Raw genomic sequence first — 22,626 nt, 5'->3', positions numbered from 1 at the left:
ATCTTGGCTTTCCCCCAAGTGTGAACCATATTGCCTTTCCCACCTTCGACATAATCTTCTCCTGAGGATTCCTGCACATATTGTGAGTGATCTTTTCTCTGTGTAATAAATCCCATCTGTCTCTCAGGGAGGACTTAACTGATAATTTTCCCTTTTACTTTTGAGTACAATTACATATTCAGAATATCAGTTATTTATGGTAGTGTGTAATAGACCACCTCAATACTTAGTAGCTTAAAACATAAACACTCTGCTTAGTTCATGGGTCAGCAATTTGGGCTGGCCTAGATGGGTGGTTGGGCCGATTGTGGCTGACTGAGCTTGCTCAGGCATTTGCTGGCAGCAGCCTAGTCAGCTGGGGGCTGGCCGGCTGGTCCAAGATGTTTCAGCTGTGATGGTTTGTCTTTGCTTTACATGGTGTCCTGTCATCCAGCAGGCTAGGCTGGGCTTGCTCACATGGCAGCAGCAGCAGAGGTTCCAAGAGCACGAGTGGAAGCATGCATGTATGGCATCTTGAGGACCAGACTCAGAACTTGGCTTCCACTATGTTCTATTGGCCGAAGCAAGTTTCAAAGTAAGCCCAGGCTCAAGGAGTGGAGAAAGAAGCTCCAGTTGTTGATGAGAGGAACTGCAAAGAGCTGTGGCTACTTGTACAATCTACCACATTTTGTTATGTAAAAATTTATCTTGTCTATAACTTTTAATTTTCTTAATCCTGGTTGTGGTGGTGGGGGGGAGCTTTTTAAACATTTCTCCATGTATTCAGTTCCTCAATATCTATTTAACTCTTTAATTCCATCTGCAGTTTATTTTGGTATATGCTGTAAGACATCACTCTAATACATTTCCCTGTAAAATGTCTACATATCTGAATTTCAAATCATTTATTAAAAATTATTTTATAATAATGTTAGAGAGCTTACTTTATCACATATTGAGTTTTTATAGATAATTGAGTCTCTTTCTGGACTCTTGTTTTATGGAATGTTTTTTATTTTGCTTAAATACTCCTCTATTTTTAATTACCATCTATGATAGGTTTTAATGACTAATAGAGGTAAATACTCTTGTTGCTTTTTTTTCAGAATTTTTGTCATTCTCATATGTGTATTTTTTCTTGTAAGCTATCAGCATTTTTTCAAATTCCATATTAATACTGCATCCAATTTCAAAATAATATGGGCAGAAAAGTTAATTTTTGTAATTTTTAAAAATACTGTATACTTGGTGACAAATTTCTCTCTATATTTAAAATTTAGAAATACTCAAATTAATATTTATGCTTTTAAAATAACTCCAAATTTCTCTCAAGTAACTATTTTATTGTTAGGAAATTGTAAAATCCCTATTGTAAATGGGGTCCGGATCTATCTTTTTCTAAAATTGATGTGCTATTTAAATAGTTATTGACAGTATGAAGGAGCAATATTGACTTCAGAATTTATCGTGAGCTTTACTCCTTTACCTAAGTTCTTTTATAACTTTGAGTGGGTTTTCTCATGATTTTTTTGACTCCATAACTACATGAGCCAATTCTTATAATAAATTTCCTTTTATATATACCCATATATATCTTATTGGTTCTGTTTCTCTGGAGAACCCTGACTAATACACGTATATAAGCATGTCATCTTCAATGATTAATTTATCTCTCTCTTTCTAATACATATTCATTTTATTTGTCATAACATTTTGCATTAGTAAAAATCAATACAATAATAAAATTAAAATGGTAGTGGTGGACTTTGCTTTGTTCTTGAATTTGAGTACACTATTGAGAATAAAATTGGCCAATCTTAGCATTTACTGAACAAGTGAATTTTATTTGAAAGGTTTTTGATGTGGCCATTTTATTGGATTTTTAAATAATGCATCATAATTCCATTTCTGTGATAATAAGCATTTGGTTGTGATGTTCTTTTCTTTTAAATGTTTGCTGAATTATATTTGACAGTTAAAATACTAATTAAAATTTATATTCTTACATATTTCTAAAAATGAAAATCTCTAAGTACAATGTGGTTTTTGTTAATTCTCTTCTTTTTAACACATTTTTCCCGTCTGTATGTATTTTTTGGTGGTAGGTTATTAAATGCGTACAAGCCTCTTTTTAATATTACATCTTTATTATTAATTTATATCTGCTTTTGTATTCTAAGAGTTTATTAATAATGTTTGCTCATATTATATTTTAAGCTTTTCAGTATCTTCATGCTTTTTGTACATCTCTAAGTTCATCATGGATTTAAATAATCAAATAGCATGTCCTTTGGTGAGTGAATTAAATAATTTTATATTCTTTATTTGTTCTGTCCTATGTTTTCATAGTTTATGTTTTATAAAGTAAGACTTCCATGTTTTTTCCTTTATATTATAAATTCTGATGAATGGACTGTAATATATTTTTTTCATATTAGAATAATTTAAAAGTTGAAGTCCTATACTTACCATTATGTATGATTAATTTAAAAGGCTATAAACATTCTTAATTGCAGTAGTCATTAATTTATTACTGTAAAATCAGTCACAGTTATTTTGGCAAATGTTTAGTGTTCTAATCATTAATTTAGATCTGTACATTTAAACACAATTACTTTGGTCTCTCTGTGGAGGATAAGACATTTTTGTGCTTCATGACTCCCCCTTTCTTCTATTTGTCATTTGCTTAACCTGAGGTTCTTATGCCTTCATTATTTTTGATTTATTTTGTTCTACTTTTGTTTAAACAATTAGTCCAATTAGTTAGATGTCTCAGCAATATCACACTCTCTTTTTGTTTCTTTTTCCCTCACATATTTACTCTTGTCCTATCAGTATTGACTCACTATCTTTTTGTATTAACATTTGCTTATTTTTTTAAAAATGAAAAGAAGGGAGGGTTGGCTTTACCGGATATCATACATTATTTTCTGCATCAACTTTTTCATTCAAGAATTCCTTCTTACACCTCTACCCCAGGGTTTAGTGTGCTGGTTAACGGAACATGCAATCTCTGTGGAAAGGGCATTCAGTAGGTTTTCTAGAAGATTAACCTCAAGGGAACCCAGCCCCTGCTTCAATCAGTAGGCTCTTGGTCTGTCAACTGACTGAAATCTGAAAACTGGGTTTTTCAGTGTGGTGGCTATCATTAGCTTTCAACTCATCAACCTTGACTTTTTCAGATTATACAAATTGAGCTGTACCTTTGTAGTTCATTTATTTTGCCCCCAGGAACACCATGATCTATTCTCTATTACCAGATCCCTGCGGGTTAAGTCATTATGATAATTAAATTCACCTTGCCTCTGACGTGTGAGTCCTCCTTGCCTGATCTCTGCTATTCTAGAATCCCGTCATTCTCGATCATACTCAGTATCATTAATCTCCTACTATTATACTGGTTTGCAGAGAACAGCCAGCCCCTAGTTTCTCAATTATGCCAATGCTCCTCTTACCAACAAATTCCTTAATGCTTTACTTAGTGAATTGAATGTTCTCTGGGCCTTGCCAGGAACACAGTCAGGTAGAGAGTTCTCAGGTACTCAGGTAATATAAGCATAGTTGATGCTTTTTTTTTTTTTACAGCTTTATTGAGATTTAATTCACCAAAAAAGTATACAATTAAATGGCTTTTAGTATATTAACATAGTATTCTAACATCCATTTATCACCGCAGTTTTAGAACATTTTCTTGCCCCCGCTAACACCCTGCATCCTTTAGCCATTACCATCCAAAGCTCTCAAAGCCTCTATCCCTAGGCAACCGCCATTTTGCTGTTTCTATAGATTTGCATATTCTGGACATTTTGCATAAATGGAACTAGTAATATGTGGTTCTTTTTAACTGACTTCTTTCACTTAGCATAATACTTCCAAGGTTCATTCATGTTATAGCATGTATTACTACTTCATTTCTTTGTTATTGTTGAATAATATTCCATTGTATGGCATATCACATCTTATTTATTCATTGATGGGCATTTCTACATTTTGGCTATTATTAATAATGTTATATGAACATTTATATACAAGTTTTTGTGTTTTCTTATGTTTACATTTTGCTCGGGTATACCTAGGAGTAGAATTGCTGGATTCATATGGTAACTCTATGTTTAACTGTTAGAGAAATTGTCAGACTATTTTTCAAAGTGGCAGAACCATTTTGCATTCCCACCAGTGGTGTATAAGGGCTCCAGTGTCTCCATATCCTCAGCAACACTTATTATTATCTTTTTATTATAGTCATGCTAGTGAGTGTTAAGTAGTATCTCATTTTGGCTTTGGTTTTCCTTTCCCTGATGGATAATGATGTTGGGCATTTTTTAGGGTTGACCATTTGTGTATGTATCTTCTTTGGATAACTGTATATTCAAATCCAATTTTTAAATTAGGTTTATTTAATACTTAAATTAGGTTATTTTTCTTTCTGTTATCAAATTATAATAGGTCTTTGAATATTCTAGATACAAGTCCCTTATCAGATATATAATTTGTAAAAAATTTCCCCCATTCTTTGAATTATCTTCTCTTTCTTGATGTTGTCCTTTGAAGCACAATTAAAAAAATTTTTTTTATAATGTCCAGTTTATCTATTTTTCTTTTGATGCCTGTACTTTTGGTGTCACATCTAAGAAATCATTGGCTAATCCAAAGTCACAAAGATTCACACTTACATTTCCTTCTAAGAATTTTATAGTTTCAGCTCTTACATTTGGTTTTGACCCATTTTGAATTAGTTCTTATATTTGACGTGAGGTAAGGGTTCAACTTCATTTTTTTTTGCATGTGGATATCTAGTAGACCCAGCATCATTTGTTGAAAAGATTATTCGTTTCCCCATTTCAACAAGGCACCCTTGTTGAAAATAAATTGACTGTAAATAGTCAATGCATTGTTACACCCACCTCTCTCAGACATTTGAATTCCTTCTAGGTACCAATGTTAAAGAAAAAAATTATTCAGACACTTGTTAAAATGGGTCAGAAGACTTTGTTTAGGACTACTGCAATAGGAGCATTGCAGTAGGGAAGAGAGATCAGGCTCAACTCCAAATACAGCAAAGACAGCTGAGAATTTGTAGCCAACAAGCAGAATGAAGGGATCAATGGATGGAAAACTACTATGAGGAGACATTGAGGTAGGGGGATTCTTTCTAAAATGACTTAACAGGATTCTTGCAAAGGCCAGGCTATGATGATCAAATATCAAGGGTAGAGGATGAGGAAGTTGATCAGATATCATGAGTGATCAGATATCAAGGGTTGGGGGGATTCTTGTGAAATTGAGTTAGCAAGATTTTTTGCTAAAACTGGATTTTACAAGGACAGACACAGAAACCCAAAGTTGAGGACTAGTTGATAAAAGGGCTTAGAGGAGCCTGACTAAAGTTTGATTAAGAGAGAGTCTTTGTCTCCACACCAAAGAAATCTTACCATGTTACAACTGTCATAACTAAATTTCAAGTAACCACCATCCCTGCATAGTATTAGGGCCAGCTCTAGGTATCCTTGTCAAACACTGAATCCTGAGTTAAAAGTGAATGCCTCTATCAGTGAATTCTCAACTATTAGGTTTTATAGTCTACTCCCAAATCCTAACACTCCCCAGATCTACCCCAAACATATTCTCCCCTTTCTTGCCACACATATTAGGCAGGTTCTGCATTTTTTTGGTGTATAAGGCATTTCATCCTTCAGGGATTATACCATCCCTCTTAGATTATTCTGAGGCCCTAACTTTTATTAACAGTTGGAAGGCAATGAAGAGTGGTGGGGGCAAGTATCACCTGGGGAGGCACCTGCTTCACCTGAGCTCATTGTATGATATTCAGGCAAGGGGAACTTTCTTCTCTGATAAGAAGAGAGCCACTTTTGCTGGTCTGGAGGGCAGAGGATTTGAGGGTTTGAAGATTCTGTCTTTTAAAAAAATTTTATTTTATTTTATTTCAAGTTATTTAGCATATAGGGTATTATTAGTTTCTGGGGTAGAATTTGTGATTCATCAGTTGCATTCATCAGTTGCATATAACACCCAATACTCATTATATCAAGTGCCCTCCGTAATGCCCATCTCCCTGATGATTCTCAGTCTTATCCATCCAAATATCCTTATTCCATATTTTAGGGGACCACACTTCCTTTCAGGACCCTGACTTTGACATGAGAGACCTGTTAAGGTTACATATCCAGTCTCCATTGCAGTTCTACCATTCTTACAATCAGATCCTGGGCCTAACTTTCAGCACAGTCTACCTTGAAATGGAAAGAGATGAGAGTCTCTTTAAAGCAGCCATAAAGGCCTTCTGGCTTTCAGTGGATGCTCTAAACTTATTAATTTATATTTTCAAAGCTTCCAGTATAATCACAAGAAGTCAGCCCTGCACAAATCCATTATTATCATAGCTCACGTATTATTCAAGTGCCACTGTACTGAATAACTCAGTGTCACCTTCTATTTGCATCTCATTCCAACTAAACCCAGGTGAAATCCCTAGTACCTGTGATCCATTGCAAGCCACGTGTTGTCACCCCAGTTACCACCAGCAGTGATATCTCTTGTGCTTTCAGACCACTGAGTAATCCACCTCCAGAATCTAGTCTTGAGGGTCTGCTTCTAGGGTCACTCACAGTGCCCACTGTTTTATACTAGGTTCATCTGGATGCAGAACCCAAAATAAAAGCCTATGTGCTGCTACTTTATTAGGGAGTGAAATTCCTGGGGGAAATGGGAGTAGTCAGGAAGGGAGCAAGTGCAAATATTAGGGTATATCACCACCTGGGTACCACTTGATGTCAGGTGCAACTGACTATTCAATCTCATGAGACCATCTTCTGAGGGTTGTATAAACTCAGAATAGTCCATCTGGGAATAGGAATATGGTCAAATTCTTGCCTCATGTGCACTAACTTCCCCGCATTCTGGTTTGGGCATGTGTGGGGCATATATATAAATACCAAATGGGACCTATGGCGTCTCATGCCTCAGCCACAGGGACACCTGAGCCTCGAGGTAAGAGGCAGGTAACATGGAAATGAGTAAAGGGGCTTTGGGTTTGTGCTTTTGTGAAATTCGCTGCTATGGTGGCAACTGAGTGGCGTCCAAGTAGAAATTATCACTGATAAGGAGACTGGGCTGAAACAAATGGTCAAGGGTCCAGGTATAGGTGAAACTGAGAGGAAATGAGGTCATGAATATCATGTGGAGATACAACACCCATCTAGTCAATATGCAATCAATGTGTCTGGGTCAAAGAATATAATTTAAGTTGCCATTATGAAATGAGCCATAGTAAGATCTATGACTGGTATGCAGATGAAAAATATATGGAGTGAAAAAACTTCTTGAACCAAAAGAGGCCAACATTTCAACAGCATTTGTTCTTGAACATGAACGAACCAAGAGATGCTGCTTTAAAATGCAGCCTTATATTATTACAATAAAATATGCCCAGCTTCCTTCACTTGTTTATATTACTTCTCTGGCCCCATTAAGCATTTGTGTTTCAGACTACTGTAAAAAGGAATAATAATGGAATATACCATTTACTGAAAGCTTACCATGTTCTGGGTGCTTTATGTAACTTATTTATTTAATCCTCTGAACAGCCTTAAAAACTACATATTGCTTCTGTTTTAAAGACAAAGAAAGGGAGGTGTAGACAAATGACTTTAACTTGTCCTAATTACACAGCTAATGATGGCAGAGCAGGGATGAAATCCAGAAACATCTGGCCATGAGGCATAGCTGCTGAGCTGCTACTGTGTGAGCTAAGGGGTAGATAGTACACTGTATTAGGTGGAGTTCTCCAAAGAAACAGAACCAACTTATATAATATTATATGTGTGTTTATATTATATTATATTATATTATTAATTACAATATTGTAATTAATATTATATTATCATAATATATTATATATTGTTATATATTATATAATATTATATTATCATTATAATACATTATATTGTTATATATTATATATTATTATATATACTATATTATGTTATTATATAACATATAATAACATATTATAATATAATAACATAATATAATATAAATATATTGTATGACATGAAAGCTGAAGTCCCAAGATTTGCAGGGTAACTTGGCAAGCTAGAGACCTAGCAGAGCTAATGGTGTAGTTCTAGTCCAAAGATTCACAGGCTTGAGGTGCAGAAGAGCCAATGTTTCAGTTTGAGTCTGAAGTCAGGAAAAAAAGCCAATGCACCAGTCAAAGGCCATTGGGCAGGAAAATTCTTTCTTACTCAGGGGAGTCAGCTTTTTGTTTTATTCAAGCCTTCAACTGATTGGATGAGGCCCACTGGAAGAGCAATCTGCTTTACTCAGTCTACTGATTCAAATATTAATCTCAGTCAAAAACACCCTCACAGACACACCCAGAAAAATGGTTGACTAAATATCTGGCACCTTGTGGCCCAGTCAAGTAGACACATAAAATTAACCATTAGACACACCTTGCCTTACCCAGGCCCTGTGTCTGCCCGTGATTCCTATTTTATAGTTGAGGCATGGAGGGGGAGGTGGTAGAGACTAAATGATTTTCCCTTAGTCACTCTGCTAGTTACCAGAAGAGCTGAGCTTCACACTCAGCACTCCTGGGAGCCAATGCTGGAGTCATTTCCCCTGCATAGTTCTTTCAACAGGAAAATTTCTGTTCTATGATGAGGGGTTGTCAAGGAGAAGAAGATGGGAATGTGTGTTCAGCCTTGTTTCGGGAAAATTAATTAGCAGGGAGTATAGAATGGATTTGAGTTTTGTCAAGGGTAGTAGACAGCTGGGAGACTAATGTTCATTCTAGAGCATCATTTAACATCTTTAGGTCATTCATTAACCATGGGGGGATGCCATTGTTGAGAATTTGAAGCATAATTCTTGGGTGAAATATTGTATTAAGACTCTTCTCAATTTACTAACAAAATGGATTTTAAATAATTTTTATTTTGTAGTAAATACATCCTGTATTTCTATAGTGAGTTTGTTTAATTTAGCTTGGTTTTATTTAGTTATTGAATTGCTTTCATTTTTCTCTTCCTTTTCTCTTAGTTAACCTTAAACAAACATATATATGTGTGTGTGTGCATATACATTTACTTATAACAGATTGCAAAATTAACTAAAATTCATACTCACATATATATTGGTACTTAATGTTGAAAGGCAGTAGAACACAGTGGTTAAGAGCTGGACTCTGGAGACAGGCTGCCTTGATTCAAATCCTAGCTCTGCCACCTACCAGCTATGTGGACTTTGAGCAAATTACTTAACCTCTCTGTGGCTCAGGGCTTTTTTTTTTTTTTTTTAATCTGTGAGTGGGTTGTATTAATAGCACTTAGAACAGTGCCTGGCACATATTAAAGCATCTAAGGGTTAATAATTTTTGGAATGAAGTTGGCTTCTAGAATCTAAAAAGGAAAGGGGACAGATATCTTCCTACAGCCTCCAGAAGGAATGCAGCCTTGACTACACCTTGATGTTAGCCCATTGAAAACCATTATGGATGGCCTTCAGAACTGTCAAGAGTGGGTCATCTGCATGCTTCTGCTTTTCTTGGACATGGCAGGTGTCTATCAGGTTCCTGCTCTGATTTCTCATCACTTGTGGTCATCACTGTAGGCATGCTGCCCAGCCTCCGTAGGAAGCCACCACTCTGAGTCAAAATGAAAATCTACACCAAAATTAAGAACTTTGAAGTTACCAAGCTTGATTGGACCAACTGACTGCAAATATGAGGAGCCAATATGCAGGCATTAGGGCAATACAGGCAAGAGAGTCTTTGTCTCCTGTCCCGGAAATTTAATATGAATTTCTTGTCCTAATTCTGAATATATAATTTCCATTATGCAATAAATTTGTGTTTTGCCTGCTCAAAAAAAGAATTTTTATCATCACTCTATGATAGGCATTATTTTAGATATCAGTGATAGAGTAGCAACTAAAATAAATGAAGTCTTCCTGTTCTTTGCTTTTGTGAAACTCATTCTATTGGAGAAGGCAGCACCCATTCTTATTGTTTATCAAAAAAACAATTCAAGCTTAAAATATTATTTTTGCAATTGATTAGACATAGATGGCATATAAACACAAAATATGTCTAACCTCAGTAGTAATGAAGAAATGTAAAACAGTTTAACATTTTTGCTTATTAATTTTGCAAAGAGGAAAAAATATCATTGGTGAGGTTATGGGAAAAGAGCCTACAGCACACTGTTGAGTACAACAACTATTCTAGAGGGTATCCTCAATTGCCTCTATTTCCTTCATACCCCACACCCAGTCCGTCTGCAAGTCTTGTCCTCTACTTTGAGATGCTTTTAGAAACCATCCTCTCCCCCAGGGCAAGGCACCGCCCCAATGTCAGCCACCCTTGCCTCTTGCCCCTTGTCTGTACTGTTCTAACACACACCTAACTGAACCCCCGTTTCCCATTGTCCTTTCTACACCCATCAGCCAGCCATATTCTTAGCAGGTCACATGATCACGTCACTCTACCCCATCACAGTTAGAGCCCTCATGATCTGACCCCTGCCTGTGGCCCCCACATTCCTCCTCTTGTCTACTCCACACCAGCCACCTCAGCCTTATAAGCCCACAAACCTGTCAGGCTCAGCCCACCTTCCAGATCTTCCTATGTGTTCTTTCCACCCGGCATACTTTCCCCAGGGGTGGTCCCTGCCCAAATGCCATGTCCTTGGAGAGGCCTCCTGGCCATCCTCTCAAACATACCAGGCCTTATCACTGTACCCTTGCCTTTTTTATTTTTCTTCAAAGCACTCAGCGTTCTCTGAACTCACATCATGAATTTAATTTTTCACTTGTGAATTGTATTCAGAGTTGTCTGTTTTAGAAATTTTAGTATTGAAGTTCCCTGTCAGCTAGCTAGGATTTTGGTGGGTGTTCTGGATTAAATGTTTTTGTCTCCCCAAAATTCATATGTTGAGAGCAGAATCCCAAGTGATAGTGTTGGGAGGTGAGGTCTCCGGGAGGTGATTAGGTCATGAGGGTGAGCGTCTTTGAACCAGGAAGTGGACCTGACTATGCTGAATCTGCTGGCACCTTGATCTTGGACTTTCCAGCTTTCAGAACTGTGAGAAATGAATGTTTGTTGTTTAAGCCACCCATCTATGGTATTTTTGTTTTAGTAGCCTGAACAGACTAAGACAGTGGGTTTTGGGCAAATTAATGGGTTGCCCCACATAACCCACTATCTCACAGCAAGAAACTCCTTTCTGAACAAGGAAAGAGCTGGGCAGGAAGTAGGCATTTGACTAAACCAATGAAAAAATGCATGGAGTTATCATGCTGTGTAAGGACAGAAGAGGGAAAGAATGAAGGATTCAGTGGAGGGAAGAAGAGCAAGGAGCCTCTTGATCTCCAGAAATAAGAAAACAGAGATGAATATTTACCTAAATATTAAATTCATTGTGAATTAGCCCAAGTAGGCTGATGTTGAACCAACTTAAAATAAAATTACATTTCTTTCTTTCCTTCCCCAAATCCACTCTTATGTTAATCTGCAAGTGTTTTGGCCAGGATCCCAGGGGATTCCTGTGAAGAATAAATTTTCCCCTAGTTTAAATGTGCTCTGTTGATGCCACAGAGTGATACCACCTTGGAAGTAGCTATAGACTCTGGATGAATTTGTAAAATTTGTAAAACTTGCAGTTAGTACGAATGATTGCTGATGCCATTTCTTAGAAGATCATCTCCTCAAGGTGGCCTAAAGTAGTTTCATTTTAACAGAAATCTGTAAACATCTATACTTTAAAAATAAATTTATGCAATATTATAGCATAATTTCTTGTGCATTTTCTGTGCATGGACTATAGCATGAATCCTTTTCTCAAAGAAGAGATTATGTCATTTTGTAACAGTACTCACCCTTGAAATCAAAATCCTTAGGTGTCTTTCATTTTTCTGTGAATGTAATGATGCAAAAAAATCCGAAGTTCCCAATTTGAATGCAGTTTATGGAGCTGCAATACTTTGGGAAGGGGGCTCCCATGTTTTTTGGACAATAACTGTCATCAAGAATCCCACTGCTGTGAGGTATAGAAATAAACAACGTTCCAAAAAAAAAAAAAGCAATATACACATCTCCTTGCTGTTCTGCTTCTGATAGAAACAAGGAAAGAAGTAGAACTCTCTCTTACAATTAGTTTTGCATGAAAACGCCCAGCAATGGGGAGGAGGGCTGAAAAATCGATGAACAGCAAGTCACAAGTGAATTGAATAGAGAGCCTCAAAGGACATATTTCTTACACCTCATAAGTAGCCACCATGTGAAAAAGTATGATCAACTTGAGGAAAGAGAAATCTGCAATGAATTTCGTTTTCTTTCTTTAGAGATGTTCTGAGTTGTTGGAAGAAGCCTAGGAGAGAAAGAAAGCATAGATCTTCCAAGAAGGTCTGGCTCCTGGGATGACATAGGTGAAATCCTCTTCTTATAGCGCCCTTGGTATACTTGGCTTCTCTCTTGCCCAGGAGCGTCAGGAAGATTGAAGATTTTCTCAGAGGTGGAAGGCTCCCCTGGTGGTAGCCTCTACCTGAGGGAGGACCTTGCTCTGTTTATTGACTCAGAGTGGTCAGGCTTTGGCATTCCCTATTACACAAATGTTCCTTTCAGGGTTCAGCTCACATGGCACAATTGAGTCCTAGAACACACACATATACACATAGAATCCCTCGTTTTGCACTGCTGGGGAAGCCCTTCAGAGAACTTGGGCCTTTCTCTCGAGTTCCACCAGCAGATGTCTCTCCTGTGTCTAAAGGACAGAATCCTCTCATATGCTTGTGTCTGGAGCCAACTTGGGTCTTGATCTAATTTGACCCTCTCACCAGTTCTTGGTCAGGGTGTCAGTACTTTGCCCTGTGCATGCTATTCTGCTTTTAAAGATGTTTTCCTAAATAAGGCCGTGGAAAAATAAGATGTGTTTTGAAATTATTTTTAAATATGTCTAACTGGAAAAGACAAGTTTCCTTCATTTACAAGCGACAACATAATGCAATAATTTCAGAAAGTTTTGCCACAAAACATTCTCTGCAAAAGAACTATGTGTACAAGACTTACTTCTGAGCAGAATTTTAGCTTTGTGACTCTGGGTAGGTCTAAAATATAAATCTGATTAAGTAGTTCCTCTGCTTAAAACTTGTCTGGCTTCTTTATTGCCCAAAGTTAATAATCAGAAGTTAATTAACAATAATATTGTAATAAAATATAATAATATTTAGTGGAATATATGATTTAACAATACTATTAGGTTAATTTTCTGGATTTTATGATGCCTGTGATATTTGTCATCTTCTAAAAATTGTAATTTGTTAGAATTACTTTTCTTATTATAAATAAATATTTTTAAATAAATATTTTATTATTTTAAAAATAAATATAAAATATTTCTTGAATAAAAACACTCATTTTGTATTATTTTTACTGGAGTGGAATCTCCAAAAGTATTCAGGCCCCACAAAACCTGAATCCTCCCCTGGTCATACTTCAGTCAGGATTTGCTTAGAGTGATCTGGACATCTGCATTCCTTGCTAGGCAAATGTTCTTTTGAGTATGCAGTTCACATGGCACACAGAGACCAAGAACACATACATATACACACAAAATCCTTCATTTTTTACTTCTGGGTAAGCGCTGTGACTATCCTGTGACTATAAGCATCTGGAAAAACTAGAAGTAGGGGGGAGAAAAAGGCCAAGGTAAGAGGGTTCCTTATTTATCTTATCTCTCATTGAGAGAGGAAGTTGCTTTGTGTTTTTTGGAAGGATGCTTTAACCCAAGTTTGTTTTCTTTGGGGATTCTTGGGAATCACTTTTTGAACATGACCTTCTAATCCTGTATCCAAACCATGAGCAACCTTGGGCTTCCCTGTGAAACATATACCTGTGTATGTTTCAGACCTCCAGGGGTGTCACAGCCAGGGGGCCTTCCCCTTTCCAATGGTCCTGCCCCACCACCAAGCCTACAGATCCTCTTGTAGATGCTGCCCACCCTTCTCTAGTCCAAGCCAGCTTGTATCCTCCTACCCAGCTCCAGAATCAGTTCCATGTGATGCTGTGGAAAAGACAGATAGCTCCAGGTTCAGAGCCTGACAAGTCATGGTGTACTGTGGCGGGTTCATCTTTTTAAAAGATTTTAAATCCTTCCATTGTACAGCTGAGCCCCAGGAAGGCTCATCAGCTAAATTTATATTATTAGTATTAACTATATATATATTTTTCTATTTAGCTTCCCAGTTTGTGTCGAATATTTCCCACTAGAGTGAAGCTTTAATAATCCAGAATGGTTTTAATTAAACAAAAAAAGTCAATTCAGCACAAAGGCATAACTGTAAGCCCCCACCACCCACTCCCAACCTCCTCACCCCTGCTAAAAATTTAGGAAAAGTTGTTTTGGGCGAGATCAGTCTTCTGAAAAAAATCAACTTTCTCTAACCAATAATTTGAATGTAAGTGGCTGAAATGTTTAACCCAAGGGTATTCAGGAGTGCATATGACTATACTAGTCTTGTCTAAAATCCGGACCTGGTCAGTTGTGTCTTCCCAGCCAATACAATGGGATTGACTGCATAAAGTCTAGAAAATGAGGAGCTAAAGAGGTAGAATTTTTCAGAGCATCTCTATCACTCTCTAGAGAAGGCAGCACTCTCACTGGTCTTTGGGCCCATTTCCATCCACTCAACAAGGATAGAGATATTGTGCTACGTGGTTGGATGGATGAGAAAATTGGGCTGACCCCTTGCTTATTTCATGCTTATCAAGCCAAACTTCTGATTATAATCTTGTTCCCCCGTGTATTCTCCTCCTAAAAACGTGCTAACTATGGAAAGCTGACAATTAAAGTCCTTGGCAGTTATATTTTTATGGATAATTAATAAACTGCATTCTCCCAAGCCTGAGCACCAACTCTGAGACCACGTGGAAAGTCAGGATTGTGGAGCAGATTCTGGATGGCCTATAGTCTCCTCATTAGACATCACCTCCAAGGTGGCATGATCTGGGTACCTGCTGTACTTTCTAGGGAGCTCATTTCCCGCTTTTTAAAAATGTAAGAGAGTTAAAACTTTGTGTGTTTTAAATCTGTTGAAATTCTGGTAAGTTGGGATTTGGCTCACAGGTATAACTATATTCATGTTCTAAATGTTCTTCATTCATCCATTCATTCAATTGTACATGTAACAAATCACTACTGATTACCATTCCGTTCCAGCCATTTTATTAGCTAGTGGGAATATAATGATGAATACAGCACAACCCCTGCCCTCTAGGGGCTCTCAGTTCAGTTGGAAAGACACATATCTTAAACACATAATCACATAATATATTAAGTACTGTGACAGAGTTATAGAAAAAAATGTGGAATAGGAATTCTTAATTGTTCACATAGCAAAGTCAGAGAAGGCTTCCCATAGGAGGTAATATTTGAGCAGCGTCTTGAGGTTGGCCAGGAGTTTTCCAGGCAGATGAAATAATTGGAAAGTCTCCAACAGAATAAAGAATATCTTCAAATAAGTAGTTCAGTTAGAATGGAATTTAAGTATATGTGCATGTGGGTTGGGGAGTGGAGAAAAGAAAGATGGATGAAGTTGGAAAGATAGGCAGGTGTCAAGCAAACGGTTTTGTATATTAGGCTAAGAAATTTATATTTTTATCCTGTACACTAGAAGAGGAGTCCTTGAAATACTTGTCAGGGAATGTCATGGATCACATCACATTTGTTTGATTATACAGAATGGATTGGATGGGAATGGGCATGGCAGCAGAAAGACCGGTTGGGGGACAGTCCCCAGGGTCTGGTTGAGGACTAGGTGTGAAACTGAGGTAGTAAACACAAGAATTAAAAGTTGAAACAGACTTCAAGAAAAGTTAAGGCAGGAGAAATGTCCGAGCTAGGATGATTCCCACATTTCTGACTTGAGCAGATGGGGTGCCCTCAACCTCAATGGGGATGTCCCTTATGGGGAGATGCAAGATGTGTTTTGTATGTGTTGACTTGGATCTGTTCAGACATAGATGTTCAGTTGGTGGCTGGAAGTAAGAGTTTGAAGGTTAAGAGAGATATCCAGGCAGGAAATAAATGTTTGAGGATTAAAGAATGGGTAGTAAGTGAAGCTACAGGAATAGATGAGGTTGCCCAAGAAGATCTAATAAAGGGAGAAGAGAATTGGACCTGAGGTAGCACTCTGGAGAACTTTAACCTTTAAAGGAAGAGCTGAAGAATGAGAGAAGTGAGAAGAAGGGGCCAATTGATGATTTGTTTTGGAATGTTCTCACGTTAAATTGTCTTGTTGATAATTACCAGGACTATTCTTCCTTGACTTTTTGTTTCTCCTCTCCTCCCCTCCCCTTCATCTTCTCCTTCACAACCACCTTTTCTTTTTCCTCTTTCTCTTTTTCCCCTCCTCCTCTCCCTCATCTCCCTTCTCCTTCTTCTTTCCTCTCGCCTGCCTCTTCTCTCCCCCTTTCCTTGATGCTCCCACCCCTCCTCATTTTTCTTCTTCTTCCCTCTTAACCCTTGACTCTTCCAAAATAAAATCTAGGGACACGGAAGAAGGATTTCTTTTACCCAGCACATTTTTCTCCTTACCCTACCTCAGAACCTTAATATAGACAAAACACCATTTACTGTTATGTAATTGCTACATAACAGCTAACAGTAAGAAAAACTAACATTATTGAGCATTTATTAGGTCCCAAGAATTATCTCACTTGAATCTCTCACAATCCTGTGGGAGAAAGTACTCTAATTATCCTCATTTTAAAGGGGATGAACAGAGGCTCAGAGAGCTTACACGGCTTGCCAAAAATCACACAACCAGATTCAAACCTATGTCCATGTGCCTAAGTCCTACATCATATTTCCCTTCTCCGTTTTCCCATTACTTGCTCCTCTTGCCAATCCTAGTGCTGTGATGTTCCATCCCTTTGTACACAGATCTCCATGAATCCTTCAAGTCTTCAAGTCTTAACTCCTATTAGCCTGGGGAAAAAAAAATAGTCCCTTCCTGAGTCTCTTTCCAGCAGCTTCAGTAAGACTTGTTGGCCTCTGGGTCTGTTCCAATTTTTTCTGTCTCCAGCCCCCTGAATGATTTTGGATTTCTCTCATGATGGTTGATTATGCCACCGGGGGCAGGTGACCTCACTCCTGAATAAAAATAATACTAGCAAACGCTTGTCCTTATTATGTGTCAGGCATGTACTAGCTCATTTTCACCTTACAGCAGTCTGCAGGTCATCTACAGGGCTTGCTGTACTCACCACAATGTCTTTGCATCTCAACTTGGCCCTGGCTGGCCTTCCAGGACTCTCACATGGGGTCGACTCCCTACTCTGATGGGTCCATGGCTAAGTCCCAGCTGGTCCCCCTCCTGCTGGCAGCTAAAACCTTCTCTCTGGCTAGGCCTGCCTGCTTAACCCCCAAGAATGTGATCTGTATTCCCTAGGACTTTTGTCCCCTACTTCTACTGCTTTTGAAAATAAACACCCCCAAATCTGCTTAACAACTTGCTGACAATGCTACAGAGTGTCTTGCTGCCATAGACAGAGTAATAAACAGAGACAGCATCTTCTGGCATGGACTGTAAGGGAGGTAGGACTGTCCAGGTAAACCTATCATCCCGATTTTCTGGAGGCAAACATTTTGGGCTAGTTGGCTTTTATTTTATTTGCTTGATTTCTCTGGCTCTAATAAACTGGGTAACCTCCCAGTGTTCTCTTGACCTGGATGGGATTGGTGAATAAGTCCTATCTCTCAACCCCCCCAGGTCCATGCCTCCAAAACTGGAGGATGCCATCTTAGAGAGACACAGAAGTGGGCTGGGGGTTTGCACACCACAGGATTCATTAATATGCTGCATCTTCCTGTAGCAACAGTTTTACTCCACAGCAGAAATAAAGCCCCTGTTTATGGAGTAGAACACAAAATTCATGTTAATTTTTAAGATTAAATGAGACTTCAGGTTCCCTACTTGCTACAGACCGGATTCCCAGGGACCCTTGTCACTCCTCTGAGGGCAGAGAATTTTGGTGGAAAATTTTGTGATGCTCTGGCCTGAGCTGAGGTAAGCAAAAGAGGCGAGTCCTTGTCAGGTGTTCATAAGTTCTCTCTCTCTCCTTTCCTTCCTCCCTCCCTCCCTCCCTCTTTTCCTTGTCTCCATCCCTCCTCATCTTGGTTTTTCTTAATCTTTCCCTCTCACTTCTTCTCTCCCTCCTTCCCTTCCTTCTTTCCTTCTTTTCTTCTTTTTCTCAGGCTCTAGCTCTCCTTTTCTGTCTTAATGAAATGCTCTCTTTACTGGGGACAGTTTGTCACTGTTGTTTTCCAAACTGAAATGAGTTTGGGAATTATGTAACTGTCATAGACTCAGAATGCAATAGCCTCCAGTGACCACAGAAGTCTACCCCTTCCACTTCTTAGGTGAGCAAAGGGACATGACTCAATCAAGGTCACATGGATGGTTAAAAGCAGAGCCAGACTAGACCCCAGGGCTCTGGACTTCTGTTCCAGTGCTTGCAGTGAGTAGGGAGAATTTTCAAAGAGACTTTCAACCAAGGCACCAGCTCTCATTTCATGAACAGGTTGTGGGATTTGCAGATTGTCTGTTGTTGGTGCTGCTGTAAGAACAAGATTGTGGTGATGATAGGAAGTGTCTGCTCCAGATTAGTAATACAACAGCTTTTCTGGAAATGCAGGCCTGGAGTGTAGCTCTTGCCAAACTGTAGCAACCAGTGCCCAGGAATCCAGATCCAGCCAAACCAGAGCCAGCTGCTCCAGGGGAAGGAACAATGTGTTCTTTCCCTGCCCATCTGGGGAGCTGGGCATGTCCCCAGGCAGTTCACTGTTAGTTACCACAGCTGCTCCCCTACAAGGGAGGACACTGTGGGTGCCTTCACATTTTTGCATCCTCACACTTCTTGGCAACTGGCTTAATTATTTTTCTCAATAATTACATAGTAGATTGATAATCAAATGCACTTTTCTATTCTATAGGTAAATGCATATCTCTTCCTTCAGATAAACTCTTGCTATGTGAACCACAGACCCAGAAGGATCCAGAAAATACGTGGGCAAGATAATTTTGTATCCTACCTTTTCTTTCACAAATATATCTGAGAACTACTCCAAGACAAGTTTTGTGAGAGGAGTTTGGAACATGCAAACCAAAGACATGATCCCTGTTCTCCAGGATCTGACCCTCACAATTAATTGTATTCATTTCTTATTGGGGCTGTAACAAATTACCACAAACTTAGCTGCTTAAACAGCATTTTATCAAAGCCTTGCAGTTCTGGAGGTCAGAAGTCCAAAATGGCTCTCTTTGGATTACAGTCAAGGAGCTGGCAGGGCTGTGTTCCTTCTCGAGTCTCTAGGGGAGAATCTGTTTTCTTGCCTTTTCCAGCTTCTAAAGACTGCCCACATTCCTTGGCTCGTGGCCCCTTCCTCTGTCTTCAAAGATAGCAGTGGCCAGTCACATCTTTCTCCAATTACCATTTTTCTGGTTCTCACTCTTCTGCCTTCCTCTTCTAGTTGTAAGGACACTTGTGAATACATTGGGCCCACCTGGGTAATCCAGGACTACCTCATCTTAAAGTCAGCTGATTAGCAAATTTAATCCCCCCTTGCTATATAACATAACCTAATTATAGGTTCTGGGGATTAGGATGTGGACATCTTTGGGAGGCCATTGTTCTGAAATTTAGACATGTTCAGAGATGAGCATTAAACATTAGGATTGGTGCCCTGATTGACAGAAGGGGAGGAAACTGTGGGAAAAACTGTGAGAGCATGTCAGAGAGCCTAATCCAGTATGGGGGAACTGGTGTGATGGTGGGGCAGCAGGGAGGGAGTCTTCCTGGAAAAGGTGACATTTGAGCTCAGATTTTTAGCTTGTGTGAGAGTCTGGCCATGAGAGGGGGAAAAGCATGCTAAGAAAAGGGAAAAGGGTATAGGAGAAGCAGGGGTATGGCAGTGTGACAGGGAATGAAACCCTGCTGGAGTATAGGGCCTGGGGAAAAGAGTAGGGACAATATAAAAGACGGGAAAAGTTGTGCCCTGGAAAGTCCTTGTAGGAAACAGATGGCACTCTCAAAGGGGCAATGGAAGGGCCCTTTTATCAAGTTTGAATGAGGGGTCCTTTGGAAATTTCTGGGCTGGGTTAAGGGAAAGCAACAAGGGGTGATAAAGTGCCCCAGGACTAGCAGCAGTCAGAAGTGTTACCACCCCTAGGCCTGGGGACAATGGGAAGGAATCACTGAGAGATGGTGAGAGTTATGACTATAGGAGAAAACCACCTCCTAAAAAAAAAAAAAGGAATAAAAACATAGCCATGGTCAAACTATAGCCCAGCGGGGAGTGAGTCAGAGGCACACAAACTCTCATGTCTTTGTCTTTCCATCTTTCAATCTGTTGCTCTTGACTTTCACTGGCAAACTCAACCAGAAGCCAGAAGACAAGGGGGCTGGTGGCCATGGTCCTGGTGGACACAGACTCTGAGCCCTCTCTGATTCACAAGAGAGTGGATTTGGAGGGGAAACTGCAGGGACCAGACAGGAGGACTTTGTCTGTTGTGAATAAGGAATCTGAATTTTATACTGAAGGCCACAGGAAGCCCTCAGAAGTACGATAAGCAGGCTCTTTGAAACTTTCTGTCAGTTGGTTTACCATCCCATTTCCTATACTACCTTCATCCCCTAACTTTTTTTTTTTAAGATTTTATTTATTCATTTGAGACACAGAGATACGGAGAGAGAAAGAGAGAGAGAGCATGAGCAAGGGGAGAGGCAGGCTCCCCGCCGAGCCAGGAGCCTGATGTGGGCCTGGATCTCAGAACCCTGGCATCATGACCTGAGCTGAAGGAAGATGCTTAACCATCTGAGCCACCCAGGCGCCCCCTTCATCCCATAACTTTATCTAGCCTCCAACTTGACTTTATCCCATCTCTCAGAGCCCTATACACTCTTTGTCAGCAAAGGCGTTAATGCCTATAATGCCTTCATGTGCTCCTTCTTTCAGATAATGTTTAGATTTATCGGCAGCCTTCAGTCCTGAATCAGTTATATTGCCATAATTATGTTGTGTTACAAACTGATTCCAAACTCTGAGGCTTCAAACAAAAAGTATTTATTTACCTCAGAAGTCTATAGGTTGGCGATTTAGGCTGGGAACTTTTTCTGGTCTCAGCTGGGCTTGCTCTCATACGGAGGCCATGTAGCCTATTGGCTGAGGACTCACATATCCGGGGATTGGCTGGTAATCAAATGGTTTTTGATGAAGCTCGTCTCCCCGCGTTTCTCCCACCTCTCTAGTAAGCTAGCCCAAGCTGGTTCTAAGTATAATGACCCAGGTGAAAGAGCAGACTCAGAAACGTGCAGGCTCTTGACCAAGATCTTGCTTCTCTCACAACTACCACCATTCTATTGGTCAAAGTGAGTCATGTGACCAAATAGACCCCGCCTTTTGACGGAGAAACTGCAAAGTCACATGGCAAATGACATGGGTAGAGGAGCAGATAAAGAACTGCTAATCATTGTAGGGTGTCTGGGTGCCTTATTTATCAGATTATTTATTTGTTGTGAGAATATTCCACTAAAATGTCAGCCCTGACGGGTCACAGCTCTGTGCTGGAGCTCTGGAGGACCTCTGTGCTGGAGGTACTGTGGAGTACCTCCAGTGACTCTTATGTGCTCAGTAAATTTTCATTAAAGCCATCAGTGAATGCCCTGGGCTCACACGGGAATTATTTGGAGAACGTTCTTTATAGACCTACCGTAGTTCACCAAGTCCCTATAAGCAGATAATTGTCCTTAAAAATAAGTGAACACAAATCTGGTTTCCTCCTGCACCCTTAGGCCTGCTACACTGCAGTTTTACTTTCTCTCTTTCAGGTTTTGATCAAGCTGGGTGAACCTAGTCAAAAGCATGAGGTACAAGGAGATGAGTGGTCCATCAGTCAAGGCCTTGTGTCACCTGTTCACTCTCAGGTAGGGATTGGGGAGCTGGCTTAGTTGTACAGCTTAAACAGATGACATCACTGAACTGAAGGGTGTGATGGCCCTGTTACGACCTGAATTGTGCTCCCCCTTAATTAGTATGTTGAAGTCTTACCCTCCTGTACCTCAGAATGTGGCTGTATATGGAGATAGGGTCTTCAGAGGTAATTAAGGTAAAATGACATTATATAGGTGGGTCTTAATAGAATATGACTGTGTTCTTATAAGAAGAGATCAGAACATAGACACACATAGATGAAGGACCACATGAAGACACAGGGAGACCTGGCCATCTATAAACCAAGAAGAGAAATGTCATAAGAAACCCAATCTGCTGCCACCTCCTTCTCAGACTTCTGGCCTCCAGAACTGTGAGAAAATAAAGTTCTATTGTTTAATAGTGGTACTTGGTATGGCAGCCCTGGCAAACTAACACATCCCCCCTTTTAAAAGATTTATTTATTTATTTATTTATTTATTTATTTATTTATTTATTTATTCGAGAGAGAGAGGGAGAGCACAAGGGGAGGGGCAGAGGGAGAGGGAGAGAGTCTTAAGCAGACTCCCTGCTGAGTGTGGAGCCAGATACGGGGTTTGATCCCAGGATCCTGAGTTCATGACCTGAGCTGAAACCA

Source organism: Neomonachus schauinslandi, chromosome 4, assembly GCF_002201575.2.
Source record: "Neomonachus schauinslandi chromosome 4, ASM220157v2, whole genome shotgun sequence".
NCBI lineage: Eukaryota > Metazoa > Chordata > Mammalia > Carnivora > Phocidae > Neomonachus > Neomonachus schauinslandi.
This window is presented reverse-complemented; position numbering follows the sequence as displayed.